The sequence below is a fragment of the Crocodylus porosus genome, unplaced genomic scaffold (genome assembly GCF_001723895.1).
Source record: "Crocodylus porosus isolate Cpor-Errol unplaced genomic scaffold, CroPor_comp1, whole genome shotgun sequence".
Classification (NCBI taxonomy): Eukaryota; Metazoa; Chordata; order Crocodylia; family Crocodylidae; genus Crocodylus; species Crocodylus porosus.
The window spans coordinates 61,597,070-61,622,178 of NW_017728950.1; the positions used below are offsets into that span (position 1 = coordinate 61,597,070).

Sequence of the window (25,109 nt, forward strand, 5' to 3'; positions counted from 1 at the left end):
ATAGTGTAAACATAACTTTTATATGCACTGGGAAACCAAAAAATTCGTGTGACTCGCTTTATTGGGATATTCGCTTTATTGCGGTGGTCTGGAACCGAACCCGCAATATCTCCAAGGTATGCCTGTATTTGACTGTAAGTACAGTAGTTGCAAAAAATTATCCAACTGTTTATTTCTCAATTTTTCTATAATTTTTATAATTGAAGGAGGGTTTGTATTTTCATTTCATTTCTCCCTGGTAGAACAAGTCACTTCACTGAAAATGTATGCTTGGAAAGAGAGCCATTTTGGGCTTCAGTTTTTTATTTTAAATACTAAGGCCTGAAAATGCTGTCGTCTGTCTCAATGTAAAAATCCAAAGAATCCCAGGGAAACTGGTTTTCAAAATGAAATATTTCCCATCAGTGTTTGAAGTCCAAATATTTCAAGTTGTACTAGCATGTGAAAAATCAAGTGGAAATTAAAAACAATGGTAAAATTTGCTAATTCATTTACTTTTTTGATAAATACAGAAGAGCTGTAGAAAATTGCAGTAAAACTTATACTTCATTAAAACTGAAGATATTAAAGTTCTTTTAGGCTAAATAATATTCTAGACTGTCTTTGAAATATATTTTGACTACAAAACTAGGGGAGCTTTAGTGGATTCTTATATGCCATATTCTTTCTGGTAAAAGTAGGAGGGGTTTTTTTTGGGTTTGTTTTGTTGTTTTTTTTTTAAATCTTAGACCTTCAAAGACCTTTACCTGGGCATTAGAACTGTATTGCTCCAGTAAGTTTCCAAAATATCATCATTTTTATATTAAAATTTAAGCTTCAACTACCCAAGGCACAAATTAAGATTTTTCATGCAAGAGCTCAAGTGATTTTCCCCCACCCAAGCTATGTCAGGTGAGTAATTAGAAGCAAATTTGCTACATCTGACAGTAATTTGTTTTTTCATCTTGAAACAAAACTAAGTGGTGTTACTGTTCACTGCCTTACTTTCTGTTGAAGAGAAAAATCTGTCTCTCTCTCTCTGTAGGAGTACAAGCCCTGACAGGTAGGAAGTATATGATGCAACTTCAACAACTACACTAAGCAGCTGTTCTGGAATATAGAAAAGCCAGTGACAATCTCCCCGTACTGCCACCCCCTTATCTTATAGATTAAAGTCGACTCGATTTGGAGATGGACTTCAGATTCCCTTCTTCAATGTGCCAACGCTATTCAGTCTCCTATCCAAATAGTTTCCATGCAAAATAGCAATAGTGAATTTAAAATGAACAAGGTTACTATTAAGAAATTACACTTAAAAGGTAAAACTTGGGTCCCACAGAAAATGGCAGCAAAGTTTCCACTGATCTCAATGGATCCAAGGTTTCCCCTTAGTCTTCTGCACCTTTATTAAGCAATCTAATCCTGATGTGTTGTGGTAAGGCATCCCTGGCCATGTTTACACATGCACTTTACTGCAGAGTTAACTAATTACCTACAGAGTAGTGTCACCATCTATACATGCAACTGTATTAGGCCATAGTAGACAAATACCACAGTACAACAGGGACAGTACTGTCCTATGCTGGGTAATTTACTGCAATTAAAAAACACACATGTAGATGCTGACAGTGGGCATAAATTGTTCCTGGTTGGCCCAGCCAGCTGGAAGCCAGATTTCCATAAAGCCACCTAGCCACATGGCTCTGCACTTTCAACACCCTCATGCCTCCCTCCACCTCCCCACACTACCTCCTGGAGCTGAAACCCCCATACTTCTGCCAGCATAGGCCATCTCCACCCCAGCTCAAATTTCTGCTGTTCTGGGAGCACATGTAGATGCTGTGCCCAGGAGTAGTTTACTCCAGCTCAAACTGCTGATAAAAATCGGAGGAAACTGAGTTTATTGCTTCACATGAATTGCATGTGTAGACACCCGACATCTCCCCCTCCCCCAAATGGCAGGTAGCAGCAGTAACTACTAATCGAACAGACCTGTTCTTCATAGTCCCACATGGCCAAGCAGGGCTATAACAAATCCCCTTTCCCCTGTGCACCTTACAGTTAAATTTAAAAGGAGACTTTTTTAAAAATGGACAGAGCTACACAAGTAAAAATTCTGTTGTAATAGTTCTCCTTGATTTTAAGAATTTCAGAGACTCTGGCCAGCTTCAACTACAACTATTTCCAAAGGGGGAAGGCAGAACTAAATAATTTTTTCAAGAACTATTGATGGATGAATTTTCACTGTCAAAAAGAGCTGAAGTTCTGATAATTGTATCATTCTGTTATGGCACTTTGGCTTCAAAATGGAGAGGTTTTTTTCCAACTTTTCATTTTTAAACATACCACTTTAAAAAGATTATGGTCTGGAATCAAATGAAAACAAAACATTTTACCTGTATGAAGTTTTTTAAGCTTTTGTAAACTGATTTGAGATTTGTGTCTTTCTATCTGAATTCAGAACCAAAAGGGGGGGGGGATAAAGTGAGTTATCCATATAAACAAAAAGTGTTGAGATTTCAGTCCGTTTCCCAACTAGGTCTAAACAGCAAATACTAGTGAAAAGAATCCACTTAGCAAAGCATTTCAAATTGAAATCCAAATTTATATCAAATTTGAAACTTTGATTTTTATTTTAAAATACCTCTTTTATTCACATTTCTAATTATTACATTTGTCTATTATAATAGAAAATAAAATTGAAAATCACTTTCTATAGGGTCAAAATTAAAATGTTGAGAAGGCAGACTTCTCTGAAAACTTTGGAATTCTCTCTCACAATATCCAAGTAGGTTATTGTGAAATTGTCAGAACTTTATTCCTTGTTCCCTTTCAGACTCCAGCAAAGCAACCTATTATAATGGAGCTGAACAGTATCAACAGAATCATATTCTGACACAATACGACTCCACTGAGGTTTCTTCAGCTGGCTCTAGTAATGGACTTCATGTTATGATAGTAGGTCTAAGAGCTACATTAAAAGTTCCTAGCTTGTCCTAATATTTCTGGACCAAGTCCATAAATCTTGTCTCCCATACCCATGCCAGGGAACTCTAAAAGTTGCCCTTACATAGAGGCATAAATGCAGTGAAATCCAACTCTTTCCTCAGTTTATAGCTTTTTAGAAACCTTTATTGAAGAGTTTTAAAAAATCCTCCTAGCAGTGGCCATGAAATGCAGCACCCAGCCCCAGACTGGCATTAGGGGTGGGGTGGAGGTGGGGGAGGTTTGCTTTCCTTTATAGGAAGGGGCATAATTTTCCTCCTTGGACCTCTCAAGTCTATTTTACCAAAATGACTTTCTGTCCTTGAAGCAACAGGACACCGACAGTGCCCTCATTTCCTTTCTTTACTTGTGGCAAGTTAGGGTGTTCCTGGCATTTTGTGTTTTGGGGCATTGTGCCTGGTACCCATGTGAGACAATTATTCGTGCAGCTTTAGTACTAGGCAGAAGCCAGAGCAAGATCACACTTTAGAGATCAACTGGTTCAGAGAGGCATAACCTTTTGTGACAACCTATTTTGTCATCTGGCATAGTATGGCTGTTGCCTGTAAAAATCTTATGCCTCTCTGATTCAGTCTAAAGAGCAACCCTACAGTACCTTTTGCCTGACTTCAGACTGGCACAGCTATCTACCCCTCTACATTTTAAGAATAGCCTAATTTAGATAGGGATGATCCTACCTTAAGCAGACATTTGGACTAGAAGACTTTTTTTTTTTCCTTTTTTCCTTTTTTTTTTTATGATTCCAAGAGGTATTAGAGCCACTCCTTAATAGAGTTCCAGAACTTGATTTACTCAAAGTAAACTCTCCATACTGCCATCTAGTGAATAAGTTATTCTTTAAAGAGAGGAAAAAAAAAAAAAGACACCAGATAAAAGGGAATAGGAAACAATCAAACATCTCCCAACAATTCTACAGAGCAGCTATAATCCATAAATCCTCATTCTTCTGTAGAAAGATGAATTGGATGAAAGACTGTGGAAGGAAAAGCAAAAATAGAAGGAAAAGAAGTTGTTTACTCAGCTACAGCATTGGAAACAAGAATTTTCTCCTTTTAATAATACCAGTTACACTGACAAGGTGTGTCTGGGAACAGAATGAAATTCATTCAGCAAGTGTCAGCCTCAAGGGAAAAAAATGCAACCTCACCCCAAAAGGGTGGCAAATGTTAAGACAAAATTATTATTTATGTATTACATCAATCATTATGTTGGGACTGAAGCCAAAGTACTTCTGGCTGTGGTTGCTGTCAGATTAAAACTAGAAGGGCCGAGAGTTTCTGGGCTCTAAGGAAAGTCTGTCGCCACAGAAATTGTGCTGGTCATTCAGACCATAACAACAAGGTTTTTTAAGTCCACACTGTTCCGAATCTTCAGTGTGGCATTAGGATATTAAAACACATTTTTGGACTACTTGTGGTCTAAGCAAATTAATCAAGTCTGTGATCTGATTTTGGCAGATACCATGGGCATTTATACACATACATTTGTCTGCTCTGACCCGCCAGATCTCCGACACGCTGGATCAGAGTCTGTTCTGCTTGCAAGCTGACACCCCCAGCTCTGTGATCCATACATTTATATAAATGGAAAAAACGCACATCAGCACTGAGAAAATGGTAGCAGTGTGCTTTTGAATTTGTGTTTTAGTTCAAAACTGTGCTGCTACCATTTTCTCAACACTGATGCATATTTTACAACTTATACAAATGTATGCACTGCAGCACTGGATGCTTTTAAAAGCGCCTGGAGCTATGGTGCAAGCATATATACAAGTGCCCCATGTTTTTTCTACATAAAACCCCTGAAGTTTCAGCCATCTGAAGTGACCATTTTCTATTCTTAAAAATACATTTATATGCTTGCTGTACCATTAAACACCCATTTGCATTTCATTTATGTGCCTCTCAGCTATAGCTGAAGTACCCTCTGTATTGTTTGTAGTTTCTCCTACTAATGGATACTAGTGCATGCTTGCCTATGTGCCTTTCATCCAGAAGGACTCTGAACTTAACTATTTTAAAACATTCACATTTATTTAGAACCACATTAATCTCTATTAGGAGTTTACAGACATGCTGATATACAAACTGCAAGAACAGGAAGCTATAATATTCTCTGCCAGTGCACCAGGATGATACAGAGAGTTCTTTTGTTTAACCATACAGGCAGGTTTAAATCTATTAAAGATGTAGGAAAGGAGAAGGCATTAAGGCAACAGGGATGGCTTGGTCAGGGACCTGTGCATTGCCAAGTGGTTTAAAATACCAAGTTTTTTGCTGTGTGGTACAATCTAAAAGCGTGAAGAGAGGAAAATCAGACTCCAGCTAGCTTTGGAGTGCCAACTGCTTCAAAGCTTTTGAAAAGAAGTCACAGAACCCCATATATAGTTGTTGTGCACACTCCTAAATTCTGTGGTTTGATGCTTTCAGGTGTCACCTAAAATTTATGTTTGTTTCTGTTTAAAACTTCATGAGGGCATATCCCAGCAGATTTCATGGGCAGTCTCTGCTGCTTCCTATCAGGGTCAAGGAAAATAAATAAAAACCATATTTTAAAGAAGAAAGGCTTTTCCATTTGGCAATGGGAGCTTACTTTGAAGATGGCTGGAATTATTATTACAAGAAAAGTTGTAAACAAGGCCACAAAGTTGTCGTTTACTGTCACTTGTACCTTTGGCATAAGTGAAAAGGGTAGCACTGTAGCTTTGTAAGCCAGAAGTCATTTATATTTATTACTACTTTCTTCTTCAGCAATAACATTGTTGTATGTATAACTGAGAAGACCCAATACTGACAGTCATACTTTTCCCAGCCCTCCCCAGTGTACTAAAAAGCAAGCTGAGTTGACAGGATGCCATTTCCAGTGAGAAGGGTTATTGAGATTATACTGCTAGCCTCCTGACAGGAGTCACTATTGACTACACTCTATTTATTAATTTTGTCATAGCTACTAAATAAAAATCTTTTCAGCCTCCTGCATAATGTCATGAGAGGTTACCCATCTGTGCATTTATCAGACCCTCCTTTTATCTATAAAATCATTCTGTTGCACTCGGGCTCAGGCAAACTGGAGCCAGTCTACAATAGTAATCACTTGATCACAGCTTGCAGAAACAGGCAGCTGGTACTTAAAAGGTACCCTTTGTATCAAGCAATACTTATCTGAAACTGCATGCTGCCAAATTTATACTTAAAAAAGGTGACCTGCAAAGGAAAACAGGGACATACTGGTATTGGACTTAGGCCTTTTAAGGTCCTTTAAACCATTTCCTTTCTTGCACAACAAGTTAGAAAATTTATCTAATATTTTTTAAAAGGTTGTGGTGATGGGAGAACAGTGATGCTGTGATATAGGAGCTCAGAAACTGAAAGCTAAGCAGTTGGGTAGCAATGGGGAGACATTTTGACCAAATCTTTTAAACACTGATGGTGGCACAACTGATACATGTTAGTAACAAGCAACATCAACGCAAGTTCAGGAAGCACTAGCCTCCACTCCTATGAGGAAGCTAGCAGTGTAATGCTTTGAGAGAAATGGGAGGATCAGCTGCACTGGTAGGCATGTTGCCAGTAGGTCAAGGGAAGCAATTATTTCCCTCTATTCAGCACTGGAGTAGTGTGTTCAGTTTTGGGGCCCCCACTATAAAAAGGATGTAAACAAGTTGGAGTCCAGCAGGAGCCAACAAAAATGGTGAGGGGGCTGGGGAACATGACCTGAGGAAAGATTCAGGGAACTAGAATTTAGTCTAGAGAAGACGAGACAGAGGGGACTTGATAGTAGCCTTCAGCTATGTGAAGGGTGGGGGGTTCAAAAAGAGGATAGAGCTAAACTGTTCTCAGTGGTGGCAGATAACAGAACAAGGAGCAATGGTCTCAAGTAGCAGCAAGGGAAGTTTAGGTTAGATATTAGGGAAAATGTTCAACCAGGAGGATAGTAAAACACTGGAACATGTTACCCAAAATACGTGGTGGAAGCTCCATCCTTGGAGGTTTTCAAAACCCAGATAAACAAAGCTTTGGCTGGGATGAACTAGTCAGGGATGGTCCTGCTTTGAGCAGGGGGGTTGGACTAGATGACCTCTTGAGGTCCCTTGCAACCCTAACTTACTATGATTCTATGAAAGCCCTGTCATGCTCTATCCTTGCTCAGGGTTGCCCAATTACTTGGAGAGGCATTTCAGATCATAGTACATACAAGCCATCTACCCCACCTCCACAGATACATGCCTAAACTTATCCACAACTGCTGCCTAAATATCAAAGCATGGAAGTGCTCTGCCAGCTCTGTTGGGCTGCGTGGGAGAACCCCAGGACAGGACTTGTTTGTAGATAGTGTGCTTCAGTATCTAGGCAAGGCACTCTGTGGCAAAGTGCCCACACTAAGCCACACACCTTGTGAAAACCCAAACAAGTCTAAAGATTCAGCAACCTATGAAGCCAAATTGCTTTTGGCACTATCAGCATGGACTACAGAAGGATGCAATGTTTTCTTAGCTAGCACTGCAAGTGGGCTTGCTTATTTAAATAATATATTTATACACATAGCAGAATCACAAACAGCATCTGCAAATGAAGTTTCCCTGCTGAAGGAGTGAAGGAGAAAATTTCCAAGGGCACTCGCATTCTGATGAAGAAGGACACAGTCAATATCTTAATCCTAAACTAGCCTGGATTTTGAAAAACAGAAAAGTAAACACTGATTAACATATCACCATACCCTTGCTAGTGCCTCCTGTCAGGATGGGGGCTCTCAGTAGACTCTGAAGTTGAGAGTTACTGGTCTGCTTATTCGTAACATCACTTGTTCATTTAACGTTGCAAGGCTTGATAACAGTTGTTCTGTATAATATCTCCTTTTTCCCCATGGCCTGTATAGCTGTCTTCTGTACTTTACCTGGGGGGGAAGGGGAAGGGAAGTGAGGGATGGAAGTTTAGGGCAATTTTATAGAAAATAGCTCCAGATAATTTGAATCCATTTTTTTGCCCAGTTACAAAATTAAACCACCACATATCTATATGCACACTAATGAATGGTTTTAAAGAAAGGTAGCTAGTTGTATTAGTCTTAAATGAAGCAGAAGGCCAGACAGGGTGGCATCTTAAAGACTTAAATGGTTCAGAGAGACCTTAAAGAGGAAAAGTGAATGAAACCTACAAAAAACAAAAACAAACCCCAGACAGGGACATGATCTGTATGTCACCTGTATGCCTTCCTTTCCACTCTTCCCACCTGATTAGTGATACCGCACTTGGATTAGTACACAAATTAGGAAATTGCAGTTTTCCTGTTTTGTTTTGTTGTTAAACTTAGGTAAGTGGTGCTCAAACTTTCAGCCCTGTGAGCCGAATTAGTGGCATGGGGCCAATCTGCAGGCTATATTCCTTGCAGGGTAGCCAGCATCCAGATCAGGCCCAGCACCACTGGTCTAGCACGCAGGGCCGTGCTATCTGGCCTCTGCATTCCCCACAATTCCAGAAATTTAGCAAGGGAGCTGCAACGAATGTTGCCACTGGCTGTCCCGTTGCCAAATCTTCAAACCCATGGAAAACCCAGCAGACCAGACAAAGTGGCTCCATGGGCACATATGGCCTGAAGGCCAGTGGTTGAACACCCCGGTCTAGACATCACAGTATTCACTCCTCAGTATCCATTTACAAAACCTGCATAGCCCAGTAGCCTGCTTTCCTCTTACCTTCACAGAGCACCTTTCCCCTCTAAGCTCATATTAGCCCCACAGCTTATGGTCTCATGGCCCTCTTGCCAGGAATACTAGAGAAACAAGAAACTAGCACATCATGCACTAGCTCTGAAACAAAAGCTGCACAGCTGCAGCCCTACAGCATTGGACTTGGGCTAATTAGGCCACCTACAAAAGCCATACTGGCAAGCTGTTTCCCATTTGAGAGGCAGAGGACAGAATCTCAACAAGACACTGACTGGCACTGTGGGACACAGAAGTGGCATTAAGCAAATCTGCCCCCACCTTATGCCCTACCCATGGAAGCTCCACAGCCTGCTGGTCAAGAGCCACTGCTCTAGCAGATGCAAAAATGCTACCACTCAGCACAACCTCATTAGGACTGCAAATTTCCCTTTTTCTACAGAAGGTGAATGCTGTAGAATTGGCATAAAGTGTGGCTATTTTTTCCACCACTCTGCTGGTGGATAGTTGCAGAGTTACAATTCAGATCAGCCTCAGAGGGCTGTTTCACACGGAGAGAAACAATGCAGAATTCCCATTCTCAATTCAAACTTAGCTGTATCCTCTGTTTTGGGCATCTGTACACACACACACTTTTTACTTATGATATACAAACAGACAAAGCCTGGCTACACACACACAAATTATATTCTTGTGGCTTCTGCATTAATAGCTCAGAAAGCCCACTGGGGGCACTGAAAATTTAAAGTGATACTACCCAATTCATATAGAATCCCTAAGCTAATTATAATACTTAATTTAAATAAATCCATTTGCATATAACAGTCACAAAAAGACAATCTGTCCAGCATTGCTAGTGATTATTATTTTTGTTTCAATCTAGTACAAGATTGTTAGACTATGAATTGCAAATAACCCACTTCCATGTAGGTCAAAACTGCTAGTCCTGTGTACAGAGTCTGGGAGGCAAATACTAGAGAATACACAGAAAAATAAAATTGTTTGATGCATAAAAGCAATACATTTTTTCCTTAGACTTGTTCAGAACAGAAACTGTTCAGGCTTTATGACCAGGTGACACCACACCCAACAGATTAGACATTGCTTAGAGGCTCTTGGATAAAAATATGACATGAAAATTAAGGAGTGTATGGAACAGCTCAAGGGGAAATGCATTAATGAATCTGAGTGGAGCAGCATACATAACATACATACACCGCACAAGCAATATGACCATATCTGGTACTTTACAGCAGGTAACACACACATACTAACATAAATTATTCAAAAGAGGCTTCCATGATTTTGTTACATGGACAGACTGATCTTGTCAGTGGAGAAAACAGATTTCATAGATTTAGATTTCTAGGGTTGAAAGGGACTTATTAGACAGAGTCCAACCCCTTGCTTTGGGCAGGAAAGAGCGCTGGGGTTACCTGCTCCTGAGCAGAAGACATTGAAAGAAACAAAATGTTACAGTAAAGGTAGCATTGAACATTGTTACATCTGCTTGACATGTTTATTAAGGAAAGATCTTTGAGCAAAAATTCTGGTTGCTTATCAGTTCCATTTCAAATCAGTGCTGAAAAGTATCTTCCTCAAAAAGATGCTTAATGGAATTTGAGGAATGGGTGTTAGAAAGAAGTAAAGAACTATTCTAAAGAAAGATGCCTTCTTTGATGCAATACTACTAGAGATTAAATATACATCACAACTTAACCCTATTCATGATAAAGGAAGTTAGGTAATCAAATACACACATGTTCTTCCTCATGCTCCTGCACACACCTTTCAGAAGCAAAATGCCTCTAAAAATTAGGCTGTTCCCAATGAAAAAGCTGTAGCTGAAAAACTGCCAGTTAACCCAAAGTCATCAACATATTTGCAAAGGCTAGTCTGGACAGTCCAGATGTTAGCCCTAGGCTAAAAAGTTTACTCTTGACTGATTGCTAAGTAAATTCCAGGGGCTGTCCACTGCCTTTTGGAATATTATTATAAACACCCTAAACCAAGCCAGGGTCCTGAAATCCTACACCCAAGTCTTACACAACTTAGCATTCTGATGGCCAGATGTCCTCTGGTGCATATATACGAATGTAGAACCAGAAGGAAAAAAGGAAACAGAAGCAAAGGGATCCAGCAGGCAGGATGGGGACGTATTAAAATACCAAGCTCTACTTCTGCTCCATTTAGACCTGCAAAGTATGCACCATAACTTGTATACAGCAAAATGTTAGCAAGCACACCCTCCCCCCACCCCGGTACATGGACAGCATAAGGATTTTCTAAGCTCAATCACTTTACTTTTTGGGCAAACTATGATATCAGATACCTATCTTCACTAACTCTGTGGCAAGCATGAACTTTCTTCCCCCCCCCCGAGACAATCATATCTCACACATAATAAAAGGGTTAAAATCTTCATGTTTGGACTTCCCACCAGTCCCTCTAAACTGTCAGCCCCAACGTTTTCCATTTTTAGGTTATGTTTTAAGTTTCCAGTTTAAGCTTCTACCATCAGGCAAGTTGCAAGAAAATGCTTTCAAGAGCATCAGTGAACTAACATTACATTCAGTTAAATGAAATGCAAAAAACAGTCATGATGAATTAAGTTAGGTAACCAAATACACTCACATTCTTCCTTACACACACAATCCATAACCAAGACTACATAAGGTGTCCAGAATAATTTAGTTATTTTAAACAGCATCATATAAAGGTTGTGCCAGTATATAGCTAATGCTGTGGAAATCTCATGTGAAATTTTACATGGTAGATACTGTAGAATCTTTTGAATCTCTGGAGTATAAACAATACAGTAAAACTGCTTAGCTGCAACACTACTTTGAAATTGCTTATTTGCCTCTCTAGCTCCCCATTCCTTTTCAGACCCTAGAGACTTTTCAGAACTTCCAGTGCCCACCCCCACCCCCTTCTGTATTTGCAGCAAGCCCCTCCAATCTTTCAAAGTTTTGTGCTAAAAGCAACGTCTCCAGGATTTCTTCAGTTAGTGGCTCATGCTGAACAGTTTGAAAGGGGACTGCCACTGGAAAGTTTAAAGCTTCAGGTTGAACCTCATCTCCCAGTATCAAGGAGAGGACAATACACATCTATTATGCTTCTTCCCCCCTTACAGGAAGTATTGCAGGGGATGCTGATGACCCCAATTTAGTTAGTTCTAAAGGGTCATTTTTATTTGCTTCCAAGTTTTCAAACATTCTTTTCAGATGAACCCAGCAACATTGGATAAAACCTCAGGATGAAAAGTAAACTAGTTTATATTGACTTGAGCTGTTGTTATGCTCCCAGACTCATTCCCTGTTGAGCTGAACTGCAATCATTTACTTTACCCAGAACAGCTAGTCCATCTGCCTACACATTCAGAAAAAGGCAGCAGTGCCTCCATTCACATTTCAAATAGGCATACTGAGCCGGAGAATTAATTTAATTTATTTGAGAGACAGTTTTGCAATGATGGACATCTCTGTTAACGTCACAAAGGAAGCCCTTATCCAGGGTTGGCCAATGTATGGCAAAAGCAACCTGCGTGGAGCACGCAGCAGATCAGAAAGGGGACAGACGGAACAGGAACAAAATTGGACACGAAGCAAAAAGAGCAGAACATCAAGCAGAGGAAGGGGATTAGAGTGGCACTTGGGGAGGATGCAGGACTAATTTGTGGCATACTGGCCAAATGACTAGTCCCACTACCCTACTCCATACTATATTTATTATGGCAGCTCTTCCTAGCATCACTAATTGCACCATACACAATAAAACTGCAGTTCACATTCTCAGCGGCAGGAAATAAATTTAAAGCTAACCTGAGATTTCAGGCTAGATATTTGTAAGTGCTTATTAGTATTCAATAAGAGCTTTTTAATTAAAGATCTTTTGAAGTTCTGGTCCGGTTAGGGTCAGCCTTAAGTAGTCACAAACAAAGCTGATGTCTTTTTAAAAATACACCTTCATATATTCACGCATTACAAAAGGATGCTCAACTCCAAGGTGCTGAGCCACCTAATGGACATTACAGGTAAATGTAAGCATACTGTGCTAAGATTGTCACTCAAGAGGTTGAAAATAACCTTTGCTAAAAACCTACACAATAGCTTATAAAATAATTATCTTCTTTCAGGGAATTGTTGTGAGGCTCATGACAGAATTACAAGTTTCCTTATAATTCAGTCTTCTATTAAATTCCAGGGTTACCAGACTACTAGTTAGTGTTTACTGAAGTGACAGATGCAGTTTAACTGAATGAAAGAAAGCAAACCAGCAATGTACAACAGAAGCAGTTAGTTTTGTAAAGCATGCATAAGCTTGAAAAGCAACTTTACAAAACCGACAGACAGAGCTAAGATATAGCATTAGATTTTGTTACAATAAAATATGATTTCCAGCTATTGCCCTGAAATAATCATCAGAGAAATTTTTCAAAGTCTGCAGGAACCTTCTGCAATTTTAAAGTAAAACATGGGTGCACAGAAGAGATAGAGGTCCCCGACATGCCTGATAGTACTGGAAGTAGCCATCTTCCTGAATTGCAGACTTTCAGGAAAAAGGGAAGTTTGACCTTTCTGTTAAATGGGGTTTTCCCTACCAAAGGTTAGTTTAACGTTAAATTACTACTGCTTCCTAGAAACCAAGTAAGGCTAATTTTAAAATATCACTGCCTAGCCTGGATCCAAGCACTCTGTTTCATGCCTTGCAAGTCTTCCCTGAAATCTAGCATACCACATTTTTGTCAGAATCCCTACTCAGAATATGGCCAGGCCAGGCAAGCCTCTGGCAGGGCCCGTTGACCAGGTCAAAAGGTCTCTAAGCAGGTGGAAAAACTACCAGCTACAGCTACACATCAAGAAACAAAAGCCCTCCAAAACCTACAGCAACACAAAATATAGCAAGCATGCACCCTTGCAGCGACTGGATAAAAGTTCCCACCAGAACTTTTATAAAAGGTGCAACGCTCCAAGCGCTCAGAGGAACCACACGACCAAGCCTCAAGCGACAAAGAGCGACTGGACCGATCACCCGGGAGCTGCCTCCCCCAGGGTGAATCCCCGAGTAACCTTCAGGCCTGCCAAACGGAGTAATCTTTATCTCTCCAGCAACAAAGACAGGGCTGGTGAGCTGCCGTACCACTTTCATTTAATCACTGTAAATAGTTTAGTGTTAGCTTTACCTTACAAGGACTTTTACAGCTTAGTTTAGTTTGTTAGGTACACTACCTTATGCCGCCTACCCGGTCTGGGACTTACCGGTGGTCAGCTGCACCAAGCCCTTGGGCTCGAAAGCTAGGGATCACCGCGAACCCCGTAACTCGACGACCCCCTTGTATTCTACACCCATCCACACAAATAAAGTTTTCCATCATATTGTTATCCTGTCTCCGTGTCCTGCATGCTTCCCTTCCCCATCGGCATTTGTGAATTTTAAAATTCCGACAATTTTCTGCAGTTTGTTCTGCTTTTTGGACTTGGTTCCTTCAAACACTAAGCAAATAAAACACAACATAAAGCACTCCCAACACAGTCAAGGCAAGGTTTAAAGCATTTCAGGTCACTTCTAGTGTACAGCAGTGTCAGAGAGGTATGCCTGGCCTACTTTCAGTACAAGGAGGCAAAAAAAGCCAAACTCTTCTTATCATTTCTTTTTTAATTTTATATTTTGTGCAAGTCTCCTTTCTCCCTGGCTATATAACAAAAATCTTATGGAGTGAAACTGAAACAGCACATGGAAAAAAGCAGATTCAGCTGCTAGAAAATGAAGCCACCACTACCTAAACAGAAACCCTGGGCTTTTTCCTAAGAGTACAAGATAGTCTAACTACTATTCCAAGATAGCTGTATTATCCGATCAATTAACTTGAGGGCTTTTCCCTAAACCTCTGCCCTCAGGACAGTACTTTGCTTCGACTGACAAAGACTGAATCTACACCAGGGGTCAGCAACCTACAGACCACAGCCATATCCAGCCTGCAGGGCCATTTGATCTAGCCCATCCATGGATGTGGGGGTTCAGCCACCAGACAGATTCAGTTCCAGTGAGAAGCAGGTGGGAGAGAACCCAGCTGCCACTGTTGCTTTCCCCAGTGGCGGCAAAGGAAAAAACACCCACTGCCACCATTTTTCTGCACAGTCACACAAGGAAGTATCTGTAGCCAATAACTTTCCCTGGAGCAGCAGAGGGCTTCCACAGCAGTTGCTTTCCTCTACCATCGTGGGGGTGAGCGTCAGCTGTGGACACTCTCCATGCAGCAGCAGGGAAAAATGGCAGCAGGTGCTTTCACTGTGCCAGCACAAGGAAAAGCTTGTTGTCAACTCCCAACCCCTAGAAAAAAAAACTTAAACAAAACTAAACCCAGGCCTGCCCACCAAACTTACACTGCATCATTACTACTCAACATGTGCATAGACAGACAACCTTTTCTATGATAAAGTTTGGTTCAATTTGTGTCTGCGCAGGACCAAATCCTGTTACAAGATGAGATGACTATGCAAACCTGTGCTTCAGAAAGTGTTGCCAAATTCCTTAGACTATGTGGGCTAAATCCAGACTCCCTGGTTCTGGAGTCCTGCTGAACAACAGCTAGGAGCAATACTGCTGATTCTGGTAGTCTGCAATCTCCTAGGATGCTTCTACATGTGCACTGATGCAGTTTAGTTAATGCACATTAAGTTCTAGTACCCCCTTTGTGACGTACTAGGAAAATGCACATTTTCCTGTCTTAATATGCATTAACTAAAAAGCAGTTTTTTCAGCAATGCTTAATGTGCATTAGCCTATTTTAATGTGCAGTAATTAAATAGCATGGGTTTTTAGTGACACTTCAATGCAAATTAAAGCGTACATGTAGATGCGGCCCGAGTCGCGTATTTCTCCCCTTTCTCCCCACCACGATCCTTCAGTTGACCCATCTTTAATGAGGCTTTACTGCCTGGATTGTATTAGGCACAAGTGTCATTAATACTTGTAATCATTAACCAATTGGAAGTTCAAATGAGATAGGGCTGTACTTCTCAATACACATGCCTTTAGAACAGTGGCCTCCAAAGTGGGGTGCACACACCCCAGGGGGTGCACAAGATGATCCATTGGGGTGCAGGAAGAAAATATTAGAACTTATTTATATTTATTTTTATCTCTATATATTGTACATTAGTACAGTAGTACATGTATATAATTTACAAACAAAACAAACAAACTGGGGGTGCATGCTCTAAATATTTTTACTGATAGGGGTACACAATCAAAAAAGTTTGGAGACCACTGCTTTACACCTCCTTGGACATTTCTGTAGAGGCCAGATGCTCCCCTACTTTTCCATTAAATCACATGTTCTGTTTTCTGGCATTTCCTTCAAACAATTCCTCCCCATCCCATCTGTCAATTCAACTTATTTTGAAAGGCGTATGTTATAAAAATCAGGGGTAGCAAACAAATGGCCTGTAGGCTGGTTCCAACCTGTAGAGGCGGGTCATCTGGCTCCTGGGGCTTCTCACTACCCTACCTCCATGTGCCAGATTTAGCCCACAGGACTCACTGCAGCAAGTGCCAAAGCCCCTGTGACAGTGGCATTAAATCTTTGTGGCTTCCAGAAGTGCTCCAAAGAGTTAGTGGCACTTGCTTCCCCTCTCCCCTTACCTGCAGCCAAAAAGAGAGAGGAAAAAAAGAAGGTGGGGGGAGGGTTTAGTCACTCCAGTGACTAAAACCTATTTTATAACAAAAACAAATCTATATTATTGCCACCCAAATCAAAGTTGTCCTGCTTCTCTGATATTTGCTCATAACGAATTACAAGTCTGAAGTCCATATTCATGACGGGTATAATTTTTTAAAAATCTATTTGTTGAACTACATTCGGTGAAAGTTATTTACTCAAGCAACCACTGAGAAATGTAGAGCTAAGAGTGACTTTTGAGGCCAGTATTTTCTTTATGGTTGTGACCATGATAGTTCACAGGTGACTGAGAAGGTCTCAACTGAAATAAACTAGCAAGGGGAAGGAGGGTATATAAAACCCCAAGATTTTTCATCATCACAAATAACAAATATCATTTCTAAGCTTTCCTGCATTACTGTAGTGATGTGGGATGTACTGACACTACTTTATAGATATCCAATCTTGCTACTTATTTGTTAAATCTGCTTTAGGATCACTGCTTCCAAGTGTTCCAAAAAAGAAACATTGCCAAAGTGTGACATGTCAGCTCTACAGTAAGACCATAATACAATGCAGGTATTCAGTCAGGAGACCTTACCGAAGCACCCACAGTGGAGATAATACAAGTCTAAAATATTTTAACGATCCTTTTTTTTTTTTTTTTATCCCTACCAATAAAGTTTAGGTTAAGGCTGCATATCTGTTTCAAAACAAGTGTCCAGGTTGCACAGTAAAATAGATGCCCTCATTTATTTATTTTTTTTGCATTCTCAAATTTATTGGACACCTATATGATTTAGTATACAACTCTTATTAAGGTTCACACCTAAAATAACATCCCCAGGCTAAACATGCCTGGATTAGTCAGGAGTCTAAGGTAGCAAACAAATGCATTAGAAAATGACTATGTTTCATAACAACACTATGAAAGACTCAAAAGACTACAACACACTTAAGTTTGGATTTAGAAACAAGTGACTAATCAACCCGAGTTATTTATTTCCGTTTTTCACCAAGGACATGAACAGAAAGACTTCTAATTGGGCTGTTGCCATTATTTTAAACTAAATCTAGCATTCAGACAGATGGCCAGTTTTTATTAAATTGAACCTTTTAAGGCAACTAAATTTTACTAAAAAGTCTATTACTTTTGATCTGTTGATACAAAAAGTAACTCCCATCTGAAGAGGTACTCAGTCATCTTAGTTGCTTTCTGATATTGTTTTAACTTATTTTTAGCAACTCAAGTCATAAGACAACTTAAAGTCAGCACAAATGCATCAGATAAATTCCCATTTTCTCCAGTTGTCCATTTTCAATTTCCTCAGCCATTCAGGTCACTTTACCCATTGTGTTCATGCAGAACCTCTACATAGGAATTGGGGGGCAGGGCACACAGGGAGAGAGTTTTGAAGTATGTAAACTGCAATGGCAAAAAGCCATAAAAATTGAACATCTTGGGGAAGTAGGCATTTTGGTTGCAAATGATTCCTCAATAGTACTCTCTGATTTATTACAGACTTGCGCTTCCCCCCCACCCCCCAAGTAACTGGGTTTCAGGTAGACAGTTTTCATTTTTCTCTCATCTTAAAAAAAAAAAAAAAGCTTAAGCTTTCAGCCTCCAATTACACTAATCTATTCACTTGGTGCTCAACCTAGCCTCTGCTCTTGGCATTTTAAGTATTTTTTCAGACAAATGTTCAATACACCACCTCCCTCCCTCCAATAATCTTGTATTTCAATAATTATAGATAGGTTGATCTGACATCGTAAAGGTCTGTTATGTTTCATTATGCATCTGCCTTTTCTCTTTAAAAAGGACACGTGTATGGTGTACCACAGGGGCATTAAACCCATCACCCCACACACTGGTCATGGGTAGGATGCAGGTCTAGTCCAAGATCTACACCCCAGACCAGATGATATACGAACTAGTTCACTCTGTGGTTCTCAAAACTGTACGGACTTGGAGATTAAAGTGCATCAAGAATGAAGTTCTTTGCATAGCAAGTGTTCCCAACTATGTTCTGGCCTTTCCAATTGTACAGAAAATGTGCAAAACTATCATTACAGTCTAAAACGTCTTTAAACAAGTAAATGTCAAAAACTATAACATTGGGTTTAAGTGATAAAATGAAAAGAAGACCTAACAAGAGTGTCAATTTTTGAAAGCCTCTTTAAACTGCAAAAGAACTTGATCCTGAGAGAAGAATATATTTTTGTTTAGTACATTGCAAAGTGATCTGAGAAAACACACCTTATTCCCAAAAGTTTGTCCAGCAGCTCTCCCAACTCTATAACCTGTGCAATACAAGAATCTTTGCCTCTCAAATTAAGATATACACATTTGTAAAATACTTAATATTTACATGTTTACTAAGGCAACTTACATGCTTGTAAGTGCTCTACAGGCAGTCTGCCTGGTGAGGTTAGGTTAACAGATCTTCTTTCTAGAGCAGGAATTGAACCAATGAACCAAGCAATAAGTGAACTGTTTTCTTCAAAGCCACACTGTGAAACAGTTGTAGACCCCTGTACCAACTCTTCTACAGAACACTGTGATTTTAGGATTTTCTCCATGCTTCCCTGCACTTGCAGTGTTTTATCTGGTGATATTCTACAACTAGTTGGATACCATTCTGCATTATTTCAGGAGGAATAGAAAACTTAAGAAAATTGACAGAGGAACAAGTTTTGGATAGCAACAAAGCCACACAAAATGAAGAGTAACTTGTCTTCACTTCAATTGCTACCTTATTTCCCCCATAAATTTTAACTGGACCAAGATAAGCACTTATCTATCCTTCCCAAATAGGTAAGCTTAAGATGAAGTATCTTGCAACTTTTTTTTAATTAGGCAAGGTAATGAAAAGGGAAGATTTCCTAGAAATCAAACACATTCACTATTCCTCTAGAACAGGCTAGGACAAATAGTGGATCTGGCCAGTTCCCAGCAGCCCCTGCACATGTTGCTGTGGCCAGTTTTCATGGAGACCCCAACAGCAGCACTGCCATAACAGCACAGGGCCAGGGTTTCCATGGAGACTGACCCCAGCAGCACTGGCAGGGTGAGCAGCTGGGCAGGGAGCTGCTCTGGGGCCACGGCTGGGATCTTGCAATGTTGACAGCATGGTCTGGATCTAGGGCAGAGGGCCGCAATCTGCTGCCTGCATGCCCCTGCTTGGGGTGTGTGGGCAGTGGAGCACAGCTCTGCCCTTGCCCTGGACCACTGTCACTGCTGTAAGATCCCAGGCCAGCTGTGTGCCAGAGCTGCTGGGGCTGGTCTCCATGAAAACCCTGGCCCTGTGCTGTTGTGGCCCTAACTAGTGCTGGGGCCTTGATGGAAACCAGCCATAGCAAGGCAGGCAGGGGCTGCTGGGAAATGGAGTCTGCTGTGGGCCCAATCCAGCCCACAAGATTCAGAGACCCAACTTAAAAAAAAACAAATGAAAAAACAAAAAACAGACTATTCATGTTTACCCAAATCCACAACCACCATGAATCCAATTATTCGGGTTATGTTAAATTCATTGTTCCCTCTCCCCTGTCTTCCCCACCATACTGTGGGAGAAAAGCAGCAGCAAGGGGCAAAAGGCAAGACCCCTACCCCTTGTCCCCCCATGCCCATGCTTGTCCTCCACATGCCTGCCTTCTTGCTCCCCCTGCAGCCTTGCCCTTCCACCCATTGCCCCCACCAATCCCTGTCCACCCCCCTCCGTCTTTCATCTTCTGCTGCAGCTCTGCTCCTCTAGGGCACTCAGCAGCAACAGTGACCAAGGGCCCTGCCTCAGCCCAGCCCAGCAAAACAGCAGCAGCATCTCCTAGCTGGGTTGGGTGTGGGATCAGAGTCAGAGCTCAAGGTAAGCAGGAGAGGGGACAACTGGGTGGGAAGGTGGGGGCAGTCACAGGCACAGGGCAGGGGGCAGACTGCAGGTCGTGTCCCCCACCCCGGCACTGTCTTCCCTGAGTTCCCCCTGGCTGTGTGCCTCCTCCCCTGACATCCTGGCTTGAGGCAGGCGGCAGCAGCAGCAGCAGCTCAGCTCCAGCTTGAGGCTTTTTCCCCCCTGCAATTGGCTAATCTTAGATTCAAGTAAATACGGCAACTCTTTTCTTTTTAAAATTTCTAACATTCCATTTCTGATACTCTTACATCAACAACTTCCAAAAACAGTTTTTAAAAAAACCTCCAGAAAACCTTTGTCGGTAGAAAAGCTTAAGACATAAAATATCTCCATGTCGCATTTTTGCAGAACGTGTAGTATAAGTTGTACCTGCTAGTAGTGATGTGTTCAAACCCCATGCTGTTTCCAAGAGGCTGCTGCTATTAAATGGAGTATCGTCTGATTACATGCTATGTAATACGTTCCCAGGAAATGCTCTTACCAGGTGCTGCTACAAATGAGTGTTCATGAGTTGCAGTCAAATGAGTGTACATTCAGGATAGTCTACAGATTTCATGGTAATCATTGGAAAGATCCAATTAAGTCATGTGACCAAATCACTTAAATAGATGGTGGAATCTTAAATAAAACCACTTGTAAAACTGAGAAAGAATATATAGAGATCATTAAATCACAGAGGAAAAAAGTATTGTACATTACTTTCCATTGGTTCCAGATTTAGAAAAAATGTACAAAACAGATTTGACGACAAATTTGATGAGACTATCTAAAAGATGCACATAACCACACTCTGATGCACTGTATTGCTTTCCTCCCGCACAGAAGACATCTATAATATTCTGACCTAAAATTCTGCTTGCTATGTAACCGAGTTTATAAACAGTCCTTTTGAAAACCACTAGCCCACTTGGACTTGGAAGGAAATTTTTATTTTTTTTAAAACACAAGAAATAAAGCTGTTTGAAAAGCCCTTTTAGGAAGGCAGACTAGCCTCGAGTAGCTCCTTTCATTTACAGCAGTGAAAATTCAAAGCAACTCCACTGAAGTCTGTGAATACATTAGTAAATGAGAAGCATCCCATTATATTTCTATTGCTCCATTCCCTTGGTTAAAATTTGTGTGGGAGCCTCATTGTAAGAAGACTAACCTAAGCCAGAGATGTACTCCATTATAAAAAATAATAATAGAAATAATCTATTATAAAAAATAAGAGTAAATCCTATTTTCAAGTTAGACTATCCATCCCCTAAGAAAACAGAAGACATTTGAAATAATTGGTGTGTCTATTTATTTTTTTTTTTACCCCCTTAGGCAGTTTCCATTGAGTCAAAAGATTCAAACAGAAATTATGGCAGCCAAAATCTTTTTTGCTTTATTAAGCAAAATAGGCAATTTCATATTTGCTGGGACAAGGACCAAAACTATTCTAGACATATAAATATGCAAATACCTACGTTTCTTGGTTCATTAAAACTCTCCGCTTCTATTAATGCAAAAATTGTAGTTGCCAACATTGGACAAGTATATGTAAAATGTAAGTGTAAATAGTTCTATAATACATTATATACCCAGATGTTAGCTATCAGGTATTTGAGAACCATTACACAAACATGGAAAGTGTCCTATCTGCAATCCCAGCTTTGTTTCCTTTAGCTATTGCCACAAAAATTAATGCTCTGTACTGCTAAAATAGTCTACTTCAGGACACTGAGGCTTTATTTAAAGCCCAAAACCCTTTTGAGAAAAGCGATTTTTATAAAGGGGAAGGAGCTAGAGATTTACAAAGTCAATAAGAATTCATAAACTTCTGAATTTTAATAATTCATAACCACTGTATTTGATTTACCCCACAATTCCCATCAGAAAATGAAAAAAAAGGTTTTGAAGAATGAGTTATTCTCAGCGTAAATCTCCAGCAAGCCTCTGTCAATCATGCTAGTTTTTTCCCTGGTTTGCTTTTCCTCCCTTCTTACTGAAACTACAGAACCAGTTTAATTGTTTTGTGACTTCTCATCAGGAAGAAAAAAATATTTGGAAAGCAAAAATACCGAGTTAGTGCTCAGCAGTGCCTTTAAGGAGTATTTTTTTTTAATAAACATGCACAGTATATTATGCATCATAAACAGATTTTCATTTTACCATTCATTTCTCTTGTCAAATTTTAAGGGTAACAACACAGGCTTCCAAAAAACCCAAATTCTTATTATGAATAATTTGTATTTTAATATAAAGGAGGGATAAAATGAGATTATAGGCACAGACAAAATCCTATATTTGGAGAGAAGGAGACCGTTTGTTTACTGCAGATTTTCCCCACACTGTCAGAACAGTAACCTGGAAAGAAAGCTATTGTCTCAGAAATTTTAGCATAAGGAGAATCTTGCTGGTTGAATGTATATTGTGAATACTTGTATAGTTTTTATTTTAGACACTTTGCTATTTATATACTTGCTTTATTTTATACATTTCCATTCTGAATGAGGATATAAGGAGCTGTTCAACAAGCAAAGATTTGTTTTAAAAGTGGTTTTATATGCAAGTTTATTTAGTGGAATCTTCACCCAGAGTATTCAGGGGAGAGGGCAATTGCTGGATAAATTTAAAAATCAGGTATCTTACTTTATTGGACATTTGGAAGAATGCCAAAATTAAAAAGTGTGTTTGTTATTATAAAGGAGTTTATTTAAGTCATACTTCAAAACAATTTAAAGGAAAAAAGAATTTTTAAATCCAGTTAACATATTACTTTATACTATATTTGTTTTTTCATTTCTGATATTAAACAAAGAAGCTGGCTTCTGTTTACAGTGTAACTACTTGTTTGCTTTAGTTTTCCAATATTTGGATTTGAAACATAAGAAAATATTTGCTTAAAAACCCTCCCACAGTATTTTTAGTGGAACTGGTCTTGTGGAAACGCTTCTGTTATGTTAATGGTAGAAACCTCTCTTCACAGAAAAAAAAATAAATCAAGACTGGGCCAAATCTAAAAGTTGACAAAACAAAAGGGACACTTCCTGGCAAATAGGAAACACTAAACAAATCAACTAGCTGTTGTGCTGACAACATCAAAAAGAAATTGTGGAGTTTAGACTACCCTTTATCAATAATGCATGGCTGCGCACAGACAATTTATAGCTGTTTTCCATCACTGGGTATTGTGTAGTACTAAATTAAGTCTACAAAATTCAAGGACAGTCCACCCACACAGCTACTGTAAAGCCAGACATGCCACTCTGAATAAATGTTTTAAAAAGCCTTTTATGAGTTTTATTAGCATATTGGTCCATGCAACTCCCAATGGGCCATATATTTCTTTTCTCTTAAAATGAAAGGAATGAAGAAAACTAAACAAATTTGACCACCTGTTTCTAAAGATGATCAGCAAGAGGGAAATAAAAACTTCTTCCTTTGTTGTTACTTTGTGTACAAACTCCAATTTTAATATTTAAGTCCAAGTAGGAAAATAAGAATGTTTTTACTACATTAGAAACTAGATCATTTGGAGCTCAGAAAAACACTCTTCAGTAAATGCAAAAGTAGTCATGCTTAATATCAAACAAACTTAGAAATAAAGTTATGTTAAGCATCAAACTGGCTTTTACAGTGTACCAAATCAGTGGAACTAAATAGATACTTAAAAAACATCTTTGAAAGTCATGGGTTTCAAACAAACTAGTTACTGTACTGCAATCCCCCACTAGCATTTTACAAAATTAACAATAAAATCAGAGGTCATCAATCTGCAAGTTTAGTTGACTCAGTGACAAGCCAGCCATACTACCCTACAAGTAACTTTCAATCAGTCACGGCCTTTGAAGTCCTCCTACTGTTTCAGGGAAGCAGCAACTGTACCATATTCGTAAGCCTTTTGTGGCTATTATTTTACTGTTACTGCTGTCCAGTCCTCCCTTACAAAAAGAACAATCAAACAAAAAAAGGGTAGTGACATTTCACTGAAACCCTTGTTTGCAATATTTGACTTCCAACCACTAGCTCAGCATGGCAAACAAACAGAAGCCTCCAAGCGTGTCCATATACCCAATCTCTGTCTCTCTCAGCCATCAAGTAACCCATTCTAAGGTACATCTCCCTTCACCTTCACAAGCTACTGTTGCCACTCTGTGCATGGCCACTAAGTTCACTAGCCCCAAAGTAGCAATATGGAACAACTACCTAGATTTTTCCCATTCAATACAGGAAACATGATATAACAGTTAGGCAATGCCAAGTCATCTGCTTCTGTAAACCACACCTGAGGCAGACAGAATTTAAACCATATCTGTAACCTGATTGAATGCAAATCTCTCTGAACTAGTTAGGAGGCATGATTGTGTGGTGCAGACATTGCCAGAGGGATAAAGACTTAAGCCCCTGGCACACTTTACATTTAAGGCACAATTAATTTTTTTATATTTTTTTTAAATCATGCCATAAATAGTAACAGTGCCACACAGTCAGCCAATTTATGGCACTGAAAGTGGCAAGCCAACTACAGAGATATTCCAGATATGGGCAACATGCTTGTTGCTGGCTCATATGAGGCCATAAATGGAATATGTGGCATGTTCCCAACCTGACAAATCAGCCAATTGCCAGCATCAGCATCAGGACCAGGACAGCCCTAGTCCTGAGGTTGAAAGTGGGCAGCAGGTAAGCCAGTTGCAAGGTCCCCTCACAGGGAAGCTTGGGGGCTCCCCTGACTGGGAACCTTCAGCCCGTGGACCTTGCCCTGCAGCCCCACCTGGAGCTATGGAGTAGGGCATTTTAAAATGCTGTGGGAGAACAAAGCAGTCCAAATATCAGGTCAGAGGGTCCCCAGGGCTCCTCATGACCTCGTACTTCAAAGTGTCGGGCAAGACAGATAAAGCCTGGTCTTGGGAAGTCCATCAGC

General features: G+C 40.0%; 1 protein-coding gene across 1 annotated transcript in view; it reads right to left on the bottom strand.

The window, feature by feature from the left end:
• Positions 1 to 25,109, bottom strand: part of KANK1 (KN motif and ankyrin repeat domains 1) — a 124,907-nt gene that overhangs the window by 90,728 nt on the left and 9,070 nt on the right. The window contains exon 2 of the mRNA XM_019555043.1: positions 7,702 to 7,878. The gene's annotated coding sequence lies outside the window, so the exon portion shown is untranslated. The remainder of the gene's footprint in view (positions 1 to 7,701; positions 7,879 to 25,109) is intronic.